Source organism: Uloborus diversus, chromosome 9, assembly GCF_026930045.1.
Source record: "Uloborus diversus isolate 005 chromosome 9, Udiv.v.3.1, whole genome shotgun sequence".
NCBI classification, from domain to species: Eukaryota; Metazoa; Arthropoda; class Arachnida; order Araneae; family Uloboridae; genus Uloborus; species Uloborus diversus.
Genome location: NC_072739.1, coordinates 97,603,845 through 97,616,538, shown reverse-complemented (window position 1 = coordinate 97,616,538; position 12,694 = coordinate 97,603,845).

The window sequence follows — 12,694 nt, the reverse complement described above, 5'->3', positions numbered from 1 at the left end:
GTCTGTCCTTCAATTACTACAATAATTTATTTCTTTTCAAAAAAATAAATGATAAGCCTGAAAAAAGTGCGAGAATAAGAAAAAAACGAGCTGATGTGTGCATCACATGACTTCCTTTTACTCCAATTTAATGTCATTTTCTAATTATTGGCAGTTTTAATATGATTCAATAGTTTACTCTCTAAATATCACCAACAGTGGCCAAATTGAAACCAGATTAAAAAAATAAATAAATAAATAAAAATCGCCAAATTTGTTGCCAAGTTGGCGACCAAAAGACTGGCGCTATATCGCCAAGTGTCCGCCAAATTATAACACCACTTGAGTTAACATAGAAAATAACAATGATTTCCCCCAAAAAGGGGCAAAAGACCCCCTTTGGAGCATCCGAATGCAACCAAAAAGGGAGGTGCACAACTAGACCCCACTAGGAATCTAAGTACCAAATTTTAACTTTCTAGAACATTCCGTTCTTGAGTTATGCGACATACATACACACATACACACATACATAAGTATATACAGACGTCACGTGAAAACTCGTTGTAATTAACTCGGTGATCGTCAAAATGGATATTTCGGGTGTCTGTACGTTCCTAGACATATGTCCACGTGTAGTCGGGTTGAAAAATAAACTCAACATCCATTCGGGGGTGAGAAAAATGGAAATTAAGGCCGATTTTTGAGTGAAAATTTTTTCGCGAATACAATACTTCCTTTTTTGGAAAAAGGAAGTAATATTTGGGTTTCTGATTTATATCTTAAGTTTTTATTTATGCAGTGAAATCCCGTTAGAACAAACACCAATAGAACGAAATACTTGTTTCATCGAAAATAATTTTCAGTCTCAATTTAATTTCCATTTCTTTGCTGGAACTCAATAACAACGAAAGTTTCGTTACAACGAACAAAATTAGCAGTAGGGTAGACCGGCCAGTGAATGAGCAGTTAAGCACAATTTCATTTTTTTTAAATCCTAGTAATTTTAAATTCTATACTATATAGAACGTGGTAGTTAAAACATTTTAATTGATCTATGTAAATATCTCTAAAAAATTGCGGGAACTTAAATGGTACCGCTTCCGACTTTTTTAGGTGTTAAAAGAAAAAATGGCACAACGACCCAGTGAATGAACACCTCAAACCAGTAAATGAACACAAATTGGTCCAGTGAATGAACATGATAAATTTTGATTCAAAAAGAAACTAAGTTTCTTTGAGATCTATCTATCTATCTATATAACTATCTATATCTATTTATCTATCTATTTATTTATATAACTATCTATCTATCTAAATCGATCTTTTTGTATCTCTATCCATCTATCAATATACCTTTCTATCTATTTTTCTATCTACACATCTATCGGCCTATCTCTATGTCTATTTACATATTTATCAATGTACTTATCTATTTTTCTTTCTATCTATCTACTTATCTGTATCTAGCTATCTATATATCTACTTATCTATCCATCTATACATCAATCTATCTATCTATCCATCTATCTATCTACTTATCTATATATCTATCAACTTATCTGTCCACTTATCAACTTATCTATATATATATCTACTTATCTATTTATCTACTTATCTATCTATCTATGTCTGTATCTATATATCTATCTATATATCTACTTATCAATTTATCTATCTACTTATCTATCTATCTGTCTATCTATCTACCTGTCTATATCTATTCACCTATCTATATCTATCGGTATATCTACCTATCTATATATCTACTATCTATCTCTATATCAGTATCTCTACCTAGCTATGTATCTCTATATTAGTCTCTCTATCTACCTATCTATCTATTAACCACTACATATCTATTTATCTATCAATAAATCTATCGATCTATCTATCTACCTTCCTATTCTATCTCTTTATTTATCTACCTATACATCTATTTACCTCTTATTTTTTATACATCTATCTCTATATCTTCCTCTACCTATTTATCTATCTATCTATATACAAACATACATACATATCTACTTATTTATTATCTCTCTTTGTATATATATTTCTATTTCTCTCTCTCTATCTACCTGTCTATCTATCAAGAGAGATAAAGATATAGAAACATATAGATGTAGGTAGGTTAATATACAGGTAGAGATATAGATAGATAAAAGATAAAACTCAGTAAAAAGTGCATTGTTTGCAAAGACAAAAATAAAGAAATTATAAAGTAAATAATGAAATACATAAATAAATAAGCATATAAAACTATCTGCATTACAAAAATGTACGAAAATGAAAATATCTTAAAGAAACTTCAAATTTCCTTTTAAATCAAAAGAAATTTTGCCACTGTTCATTCAATGGTTTTTGCAATTTTTCGTACCCAGTGACTGAACACCCCTTTACCTGAAAATCTACGCATTCTGCATTCACTGAAACAACTTAAATTCATAGCCTAAATATGTATACTTAATTTTTCTTTCGTAGAGTTAAAAAATAAAATTTATCGATAAAAATAATATGTATCAAAATAATTGCTAGCACGAAACCAGCCTTATTATTTTGAAAGAGAGAAAGAACGATTCACGGCAGAAAAAATTTCAAATTTTTTCCAGGAAAAAAATACACATCCAAAGTAACCAATCAGGTGTCAGATAGCTTAGAATATCAATAAAGAACACTTTTGTAGTGAATTTTTTCAGAAAAATTTTTTTGGAAGCTTATTTTTTTTAAAAAAATGACGCGCTACTCATTCACTGGGTGGTGTTCAATACTGGTCGGTCTACCCTACCTTGAAGTTCGCTGTAACAGGATTTTACTGTATTATGAAAAGAAAACCATGACACATAAATATTTTCAAATCATGTAGAGTCTAACTTGCCTTTGTTTTAAAATAATAGACCTGCTTATATTTTCAGTCAAACTAATTACTTACAGCTCCTTTCATACTAAAAAGTTATTGACATTTTGAGCCTCTCTCTCTATTCTAACTATACGAGAAAACCCAAATGTGAGAGAAATAGTTTTAAAATATTTTGAATGTATACTAACTGTAGGAGAAAACCTAACTATATGAGAGGAATAGTTATAATATTTTGAATGTACACTAACTATAAGAGAAAATCAATTTTGTATAGGTGTCAAACCATATTAGCGTTGTGTAGACACTTTTCTAGAACTAGTATAGTGCAGTGAAGGGGAGAGGACTTTAACCCCCCAAAGCACTTGGTTTTAAAACACATTTTCAATCCTAAAACAGTAGTTTTTTTTTTTCACTTAAGAGTGGTTTCACCCCCCTCCCTCCAAAGGAAAAGAGGTAAACTTTGACTTCGCAAGTAGTTAGAGACAAAATGTTCATTGGAATGCAATGCTCGCCTTGAGCCGCAGAGGAACTCCAACACTTTTTCGTGACCTCTTCTACGGCAACAAAGCTTGAGGATTCACAAATGAATGTCTCATGATTACGACAGCCATTTGGATAATTTATTTGCCCTGCATTATGATGCAATAAAATATGCCATTAATTATTGAAAATAGGTATTTAGTTTAAAGATATAGCATTAGGACAAAAAGTTAACGAATTGAGAAAATCTCCCAAATACACAAAAGTTTCCAGCCTTTTTTTATTGTCTCGAATTCAGGAACGACGCTTATAAAACGCTCAATAAGAAACAACTGAAAACGTATCCGCATTGTATTAAAATTAATTTAAAAAATAATTTGTAAATGTTTTTATCCACATATAGCTCAGGACACTTTTCTGTTGAAAGTTCAAGTTGCAATTAATAGGTTTTTCATGCAATGCTCTGACTAATACATCGGCATTAAAATCTTTAATCGAAAAATGGAACTGAAATCATTGAATTTTTAAAGTTAGCAGTTTTTAAAGAATTTTTATGTACTTGCTTTCTCCGCCATAATTTTCACACTTTGCTTCCGGTTGCCAGATTAAATTTAACCCGGTGAAACTTAACACACTTTCGCTTTTCAATTGTTGCCAGAAACAATGAAATAATAGTAATCATAAAATTAAAGTTTTGTTAATAAATTTCGCACATAAGTTTCAAGGCTAGACCTAAGCAAGCATACATTTGTGGGTTCTGGCAATTAAATTATATAAACTAAATATAAGCCTTTAAAATAAATATTTTTACTTATGTGAGAATGTGAGATTCCTCGTGTGCTAACGGCACAATGCATCAGGCCGCTCCGCTGTAAAAACGTTTAGAACGGACTTTTGGAAGGGACGTGTGGTAACAGGGCGAGAAACGAAGATATTGGGGGTGATCAGTGGAAGGAAGGGGAGTGTGTTGTGGATTTTGGCTATTAAATTATTACCTAAGCTAAATATAAGCCTTTAATACAAATGTATGCTTTTTTATTTTAACTTTTTCGCACAAAAGTTTTTTCGTTTTAAACAATAAAACGAAAAAACTTTGAAATAAAATATTTAAAAAAATTAAAAATCTAGACTTTTTCATCAGTTTGATTCGCACTAAAAAGTATGAAATAAAATAAGTATTTAATTTCTTGATTATAATGCTCAAAACTTTCAGTTCATCTTAATATATTTATATTTACGTTAATGCTAAAACTGACAGTAAAGTTTAAACTAAAAATTTGATAGAAGAAATAGGCGGTATAGTAAAAGCTGTTCGTATTAAACAATGTACCACCTGTTTCTTCTATTAAATATTCCTACTGTTAGTATTGAATCCAAAACGCGTTTCTTCATTTATCTCAAAAACTCTTTTCTGTAGATATTGCCGTATACCTGCACACGGAAGTATAGCCTGTTAAAGTTCTGAGCCATCAAAACTAATAAAGTGAAGTGAAAATGGACTTCAAAGTCCCGTTGGACTTTTAAGTGTTTAAAATAATACAATATTATGTAAAAACCGACAGAACTGAGAATTTCAGTCAGAAAATGATCAAATGAAAGCGAAAGTTCAAAATGTATAATATCCGCCGAACGAGAAACAGTTGCTTAACACTTAAAGAGGTCGTCTTTGGCAACATCATGTGCCCGAGGTGAAAACCGTTTTACAGATTTCTCCGGTGAGATGAATGGAAGCGTTGCAGACCGGGGGAAGTATGTGTAAGTAAAATCATGTGAATAAAAACTTTCTACTGTGTGAAAACCAACTGAATGGAGAATTCTCGTCAGAAAATGATACTTAAAAAGAGGCCGCCTTTGCTAGCGATGGGCTATGTCGTTCTTTTCAATGATCCGTTTATCAGAGGATCGTTGATTCTTTTGACACGTTCAATGAACTCGTTCATTTGAAAGACCTCGTTCATTTAAAAATGTTGAAAGCGATCACTCTGCAAGACATTCGAAATATTTGAACTAAAATCACCTAAAAGTAAGAAAATATGCCTGTAAAAAACTAATCAAAAAAATTTTTTTTTAGGTTTAGATGTAAAAAGTTCAGATGATACCGATAGATCATATACAGCGACAACAAAAATATCAGTAACTCAATCAGGGTACAGGATAATTTAATTTCAAAAGCAGGGCGCACTCGAATACTAAAGTTCTTCAAAATTATCCTATATTGCTCATGGAACAACATCAAAAAAATGTATTGCTTTGAAGGAAAGATAGACACTAAAAATTAAGCAATCCTAAATAAGCAATTTTAGGTTCTCTTTGGTGAGATCAGAGAAAGAACGAAGGTGGGAGGTAGCTCTGCTAGAACATTTTCGAAAATCAGGTTTTAAAAGCACTGTTTGCCGCAATGTTTGGTGGTATCATTTAGAAATGAGGGAGGAGGCTTGAAAGCCCTCTCTGAAAAAAATTTCAAAATTGAACTGAAATCGTCATTGAAGTTAGAGGAAAAGGGAGTTTATTGTTCTCTTCCGAATTTTGTTCAAAATTGAAGTCAATTCCAGGCTATCTTTGGCAACCTTAAGTGAATCGGGATCAAGGACCCACTCTGGAAATTTTTCGACACTGAAATCTTAAAAACGCAATTTTGCGTTATGTTTGCTAACAGAGGGGATAGAAAGGAGAGGGAGTTCCCTCTTGAAACTATTTTCGCAACTGAATTCAATAGTCTTTTTCGGGAAAGAAAGGGTTCGGGAGGTCTTTTTTTCAAAATTGTTCAGATTTCAAACTTTAGAAACGTATTTTTAAGATGCCCTTGCAGCATTAAGTCAAAGACTTAAGAATCTCCATTGAAAAAATTTCGAAATTTAAACTTTTAAGGCTCAATTACATGATATCTTTGGTTGGAAAGAGTGTACGAGACCTTCTCCGGAAAAATTTCAAAATTAAAATATTGAAACCTGCATCTGCTTATGATCTATCACTGAAGACGTCATGAACGATAGCGGCTTGAACTATGTCCCTAGAAATTTTTTAATATTGAAGGTTTGAAAACGCAATATTAGGCTGTCTTCGGTGCTTCTTGTCATTATGACTCATTTTTGAATATGTGCTTGGTCACTTCACTTGGATTTTCCACACAAAATAGGGACCCCAGAATGCTACCCCCCAGTACTAGAGAGCACTTTCCCTATCACTACGCCTCAGGTGAGGAGATTAAAATGTACGGGTCCACTCTTACTCGGCAGGTCCAGTGACGGTGTCATGGCGAGCCCCCCTCTCGTAGGACCTACTTAATATTATACTTTATGGATGAAATTGAAATCTCGTATTGATTTCAACACTAAGTCAGTTATGGTATTTATTTTTTGTCCACAACTAAGTTGGGAACATGATTTCGCATGCTAACGATGTGAGAATATTTATCTCTTAAACCGCACCAGAATTGCATTGACTGACATTACGTAATTTAGTTTTTAGTACACCGCGGAATCAAATAACTATTCAAAAAAAAAAAAAAAAAAGGTCGTACTAACGTTGTTGAAGGACATATATTGATAATAAATTGATTTTTAATCCACTATTTATTTCTATATTTTCTCGGTCGGTTATTCGGAAAATATTAACTGAAGGTATTTTTTTCTTACATGACTAATGTGAACATTATGGCATGAAAAAATATGCAAGCTTCGTGGGACTCTTGAATGTTCTCCGTGGATCCCCGCGGTTCCACGGAAAACAATTTAAGAAACGCTGTAAGATAGTAGACAAAAAAATCGCCGTAAAAGATATACAGTAGACCCTCGTTTTACGCGAGGGTTACGTTCCACGGAAATACCGCGTAAATTGAGACCTAATAATAGTGTTAAAATAGGGGTTTGGTTCCGTAGATAACAAAATACTTTATTGTAGTGATGACTATAATTGTATAATAAGTTTAATGTGTACTTATATCGACTTTTATGCAGAACATGCATAGAGAAAACATAAATTAATTTCGTTTTTTGTTTATAAAGAGGAGCTGGCTATGATTGTCTTTTGGCAGTCATTAAGAATTTTTCTCTGTAATTCTTTGCAGAGCATTAACGCATCTATAATCACTTGCGTCATTTCCATGATAGAATCTTCCTTCACTAGCAAATCAGAAAGATCATTTCTATTGTCTATGGCTCAAAATTTTCAACGTGAACGTTTTTGGTTGTGCGCCACCGACGTCGGTATCCTAGTTGGTTTTGGCCCCCTTTGTCACTCCTAAAAGCTCTTCTTCCAGTGAGTTCTGAACTGTGTGAGTTTAATAACTTTACTTCTGGAAAGAACTCTGGAACCAATTGCATAAAATGCCTCCAGTGGCCCAAGCTCGATTATTAGCACGCCAAAATGCAGTTGATTACGCGTAATCTGCAATCTTTAGGGTTTGGATTTTGAAGAGGGGAAAATTTTATCTGTTTGCATTGCTGCATCCGCGTAAAACCGAAACTCATCCGCGTAAAACAAAATAAAGGTGTCAAATCTTAAACCGCGTATAATCGAAGCCGCGTAAAATAAACCCGCGTAAAACGAGGGTCTACTGTAAAAGGAATTTTTGTAAATAGTTTTGGAGATAGAAAGCGTGAGAAAGATTTCAGCAGATGCTTGGCATATGAAGTGGAAATTCCAAACATTTCGTTTGTAACCTAAGCAAGTTACACAATATATTACCAGTAGACACATTGAAAAAATGTTGATAAACTACAACGGCAAAGAAAAATAATGAATAAAACAGAATGTAAAAATGGTGCGAAATGAATATAGTGAGGAAAGTGAAATTAGCGATTGTATGAGAGTTAAAAATTTAAAGATAATTCTTATTGTAAAAAACAAAAACCGCAATTTTATCACAAGTGTTCTTTACTAAAATATACCAAACTGCTTACAGTTCAAAAGAACAGTTGTTCCTTTAGGAGATCGTTCTGACCCGTTCATTTCAAAGATTCGTTGTTTTTGACCCGTTCGTTCATGAACGACACATGCTTAGTCTTTTCACACATCATGTTCTAGAGCTTAAAAACCTTTTATTGGTTTTTTTCCGATTGAGATGAAGGGAAGTGTTGATAGGACCGAGGAAATTATAAAAGTAAAATCATGTGTAAAAAAAAAAAAAACCCTACTATGTAGTGAAATACTATGTGAAAACTGAGATTTTCAGTCAGAAAATCAAAACTTCAAACTAATAGCAAATGTACAAAATGTATGATATCCACCAAACGAGAAACGGTTGCTTAACACAGGGGTTCTCAAACTTTTTCGAATCGCGCACCCTTTGAAGAATTAGAATGCTCTCACGGCACCCTAGTCCATCTCTATTATGTGAGTTAAGTGCGCCAAATAAAGCCTGTCTCAGGTTTATATTCTAACATTTCTCACATTTATGTTTAAATTCGCTCCAGCTTTTGCACATTCATCAAATGACTTATAAACAATGACAAAAAAATTAAAACCATGAGAATATTTAAGTTTCAACTGACGTTTTCCAGCAATTTCGACACAAAAAGGCGACATGAACTTATAAGGAACGTGGGTCCATAGTAAGGCCCAATCATGGAGAAGGATTTCTTTACGCAGAGTAGAAAAAAAAAACTGCTAAAAATACTCTCAAATTAAAAAGAATGAGGTGGCTTCCTTCAGACAAAAATACTACTTTTAGTCATTGAAATGGATAGAATGAGCAAAAAAAAAAAAAAAAACATGGACCCAGAAAATGCTTTCATTTTCCAAACAGTTTTTTTTTTGAATTATTTTTTTTTAAATGTCCAATTTTTCAAACAAGGCGCAGTCTTTATGACGTCACAAATGATGCACTTTTCCGCATCTTTCTACCATGTTTCCACGTTATGATAATCAAGCAGCGAATTAAAATTGCGCTCTACGCTTGCTACCAACCATATCGTTCCCAATACACGTGAGTAAAGATGCGAATTAAATATTTTGGACCGTAAATGGTAACACTGAATGGCATTTCATCATTTGTGATGTCATCGGCAGAAGCGTTAAACGATGAAAGAGCACCGATTTAAGTATTTTTTTAAAAAATACTAAACTTAGAGAAATTATTTAAAAAATTGTCAGATTCTATGCTTTTAAGCATGCTCTTTCCGAAAAAAAAATACTTTTAAAATTTTGGAAACGACCCCACTGAGAAATTCTTTAATATCAATATGAAAACTCATTCAACCACATTTGATAACCTCAAAAACATTACCAAAAATTCCACATTTACTTCCATGGAAAAAAAAGATCAATCATCACATTCGTGGTAACTAATAATTTGTAATTTTTTTTGAAACTCCTGCGCACAGTTTATGCATATGTACAGCTCATGCGCTGGATCATATTCTCCATCCGATACTCACGGGAAAAAATGATTGTACACAACGACATTTTTTTTCAGTTCGTCAACTTTATCAATTGGGCCTCAAGAGCAATTAACATATTTTTTATACCATTTAACTGCAATGAATTGTGAAGAAACATAATTTACTGTAAATTGTTGGTTAGTTTACTTAGTTTTAATGGCACAAGAGCCCTTGAGGGCTATACTGCGGCAAACGATTTTTTAAATTTACTGTAAAATAAGATCAGGTAATTTTGACATCCCCCTTCTGTATAACTTTTGCTTGACTGTTGTCTGGTAATAAAAAGCATTCCCACCAGAAACTGATTTTAAAACTAATAGCAAAAGTTCAAAACGTATGACATCTACCAAACGAGAAACGGTTGCTTAATACGTAAAGAGGGTGTCTTTGCACACAGCATGTGCTAGAGGTGAAAACCGTTTTACAGATTTTTTCGGATGAGATGAAGGAAAGCGTTAATAGGACAAGCGGCTGCATAAAACTAAACACTTGTGAATTAAAAAAAAAGGAAGCTTTGCAATTATGTAATAAAATACTACGTGAAAAAGCACTGAACTGAGAATTCCCACCAGAAATCGATTTTAAAACTAATAGCAAATGTTCAAAATGTATGACATCCACCAAACGAGAAACGGTTGCTTAAAACGTAAGGAGGGTGTCTTTGCACACAGCAAGTGCTAGAGGTGAAAACCGTTTCACAGATTTCTCCAAAATGGGTTGAGGATGAATGGAAGCTTTGAGCGGATCGGGAGAAGTAAGAAAATAAAATCATGTGATTGAAATAAATCCGGAGATTTTGCACTCATTACGGTGCTACATAATTTTTATATCAATGGATAGGAAAAGAAATATGCGCTAAATTACCCTAGCTTATTCCTTTTCTTCCTCTTTTTGTAATGTATCAACGATATAAATACTTCCTTTTTAGAGTCTGTTGGTTTAATAGGATAGCTTCTCAAAGCTCTTGAAAAATAATTGGCTTTTCTGTCAGCTAAAATTTCAGAAGAATAAAATTACAGAATGTTAAAAAAAAAGCAGAAAAAAAAACCATCATTTTGAAGGGAAATTTGCAATTCCTCAAATATGATTTTATTTTATTATATTATATATATATATATATATATATATATATATATATATATATATATATATATATATATATAAGCTCTAAGCTTTGTATAATTTTAAAGAATAAAACAGTCGAAAATGAAATTTGACAGACTAAAGAGAACTAGAGTTTATTGCACTCTTTGTGAGGCAAGGCAAAAATAATTTTTGTTTTACGATAGTATAAGAACGTTGCGAACATTTCAGGTTCTCATTTTACAAAATTATGAGGATCAAACTATTCCTAATAGTTGACTCAAAATTTAATTGAAGAAAAAAAAACAATTATTTTTTGTAGCTATGATTTAATAATAAGCACGAGAGTTTTATTGATTTTATTTTTTAATAAAAGGGGATATTTTCTCCCTGGGCATAGTACCTTGCTTTTAAAAATCATTTCACGTCCGTTTTTAAAAAAAAATGCTCCAATTTAGTTAAATTAGACTACGTTGGTCCCTAATTAGCTCAGAAATGAAGATTATAAACGAGTTAAATGTAAAATACTTCGTTTTTTCGGTAGTTTTTCTGTATTCCTCGATTGACTGAAAACCATGCATGGGTCAAATGTTTTATTCAATATTATTATTTTCCCAAGGAACGATGTGTAATTTTTCCTGCCTGAAAGAATGTTCGCAGACCAAAGTGAAACAATCATCACTATGATTGAATATCATGAACGTCTAATATGAATAATACTTAATTATATATAATTGCAATATTGATGAGACCTTTTTAGTCTATTATTCTATGTATTTATCTCTAGTCACATTAACACCCTCCCCCTCCCCCCGACTAGAATAGCCGATATAGCAGGAGACCCTCATGCTAAGGGCGAGGGTTCGAATCCCGAAGAAAGAATGGATATTAGTAATTGATATAGAGCTTGCTCTTGCCAAGTGTTAGGAGTTTAATTCCCACTTGAAGCTGCAAAACTTCCAGCGATCCATAGGGGAATTTCATGCTTGGTTTGTTCAGTCAAACAAAGGTGACAAGAGGTTAGATCGTTTGGATGATAACCAAATTACCGGGAAATGTTATTCATGCCATTTTTTGGATCACAAAAATGCAAACGTACAGTATCCGAAACATCATTTACTGACAAAAGGTTATTCAGAAACAGCTCTTCACTAAACGATATCCTTAAAAAGATGCGAGTTCTGTAAATTCCCAATAGCTCACGGAAAGGACATCAAAACAAATGGCCATATCGGAAAGCGCCAGTCAGTCCGGCAAAGTCGCCAAATGAGCGCTTTTTAACTCAAATACCCACTCTCATTTTAAGAACACACAAACGAGGCCCATGGGCTCGCTTTAGTCCTCTTTTGAGAAATAAAACACCACACATCTTTCCATGTCGTTCATGTAAATGTCGGCTGCCCCCTTTTTTCCCGCCATTTCCCTCCACTTCTGGCCTCTTATTATCTTATCGCAACAGTTTTATTGCCTAAACTCAAAGTTTAATGGCGCATTTTATTATTATTTTTTCCCCTAACGCTTTTCACCGCAAGAAGAAAGTGGAAAGGGGGTGTTCTCTTCTCTGTTCAGGCTTCCAGGGCACGTTCTTCATCTTGAACACCCCCCTCTTCTTCCTCTGCCCGGGCATTATCTCCAAGTCCTTTGTCGCAGTTAGGGCAGAGGCGAATATCCATTCATAAGGTTGTTGGAGTGCGTATAAAAAAGTAATTAAATTATGTGCTTATTTTGTGCTACGTTCTTCCGTAACAAGAAGAGGTAAATTGCTTAATTAGAATTTGCCGCCTATTTCGCACTCACTGTTTTGCTAACGAAGAATGGAAGGATTTGCACAGTTTAGGGGGAAAGGAGGCTATGTTCAAAAACAGATAGTATTTATAATATTAGATACCTAAGGAAAATACATTTCGGTATC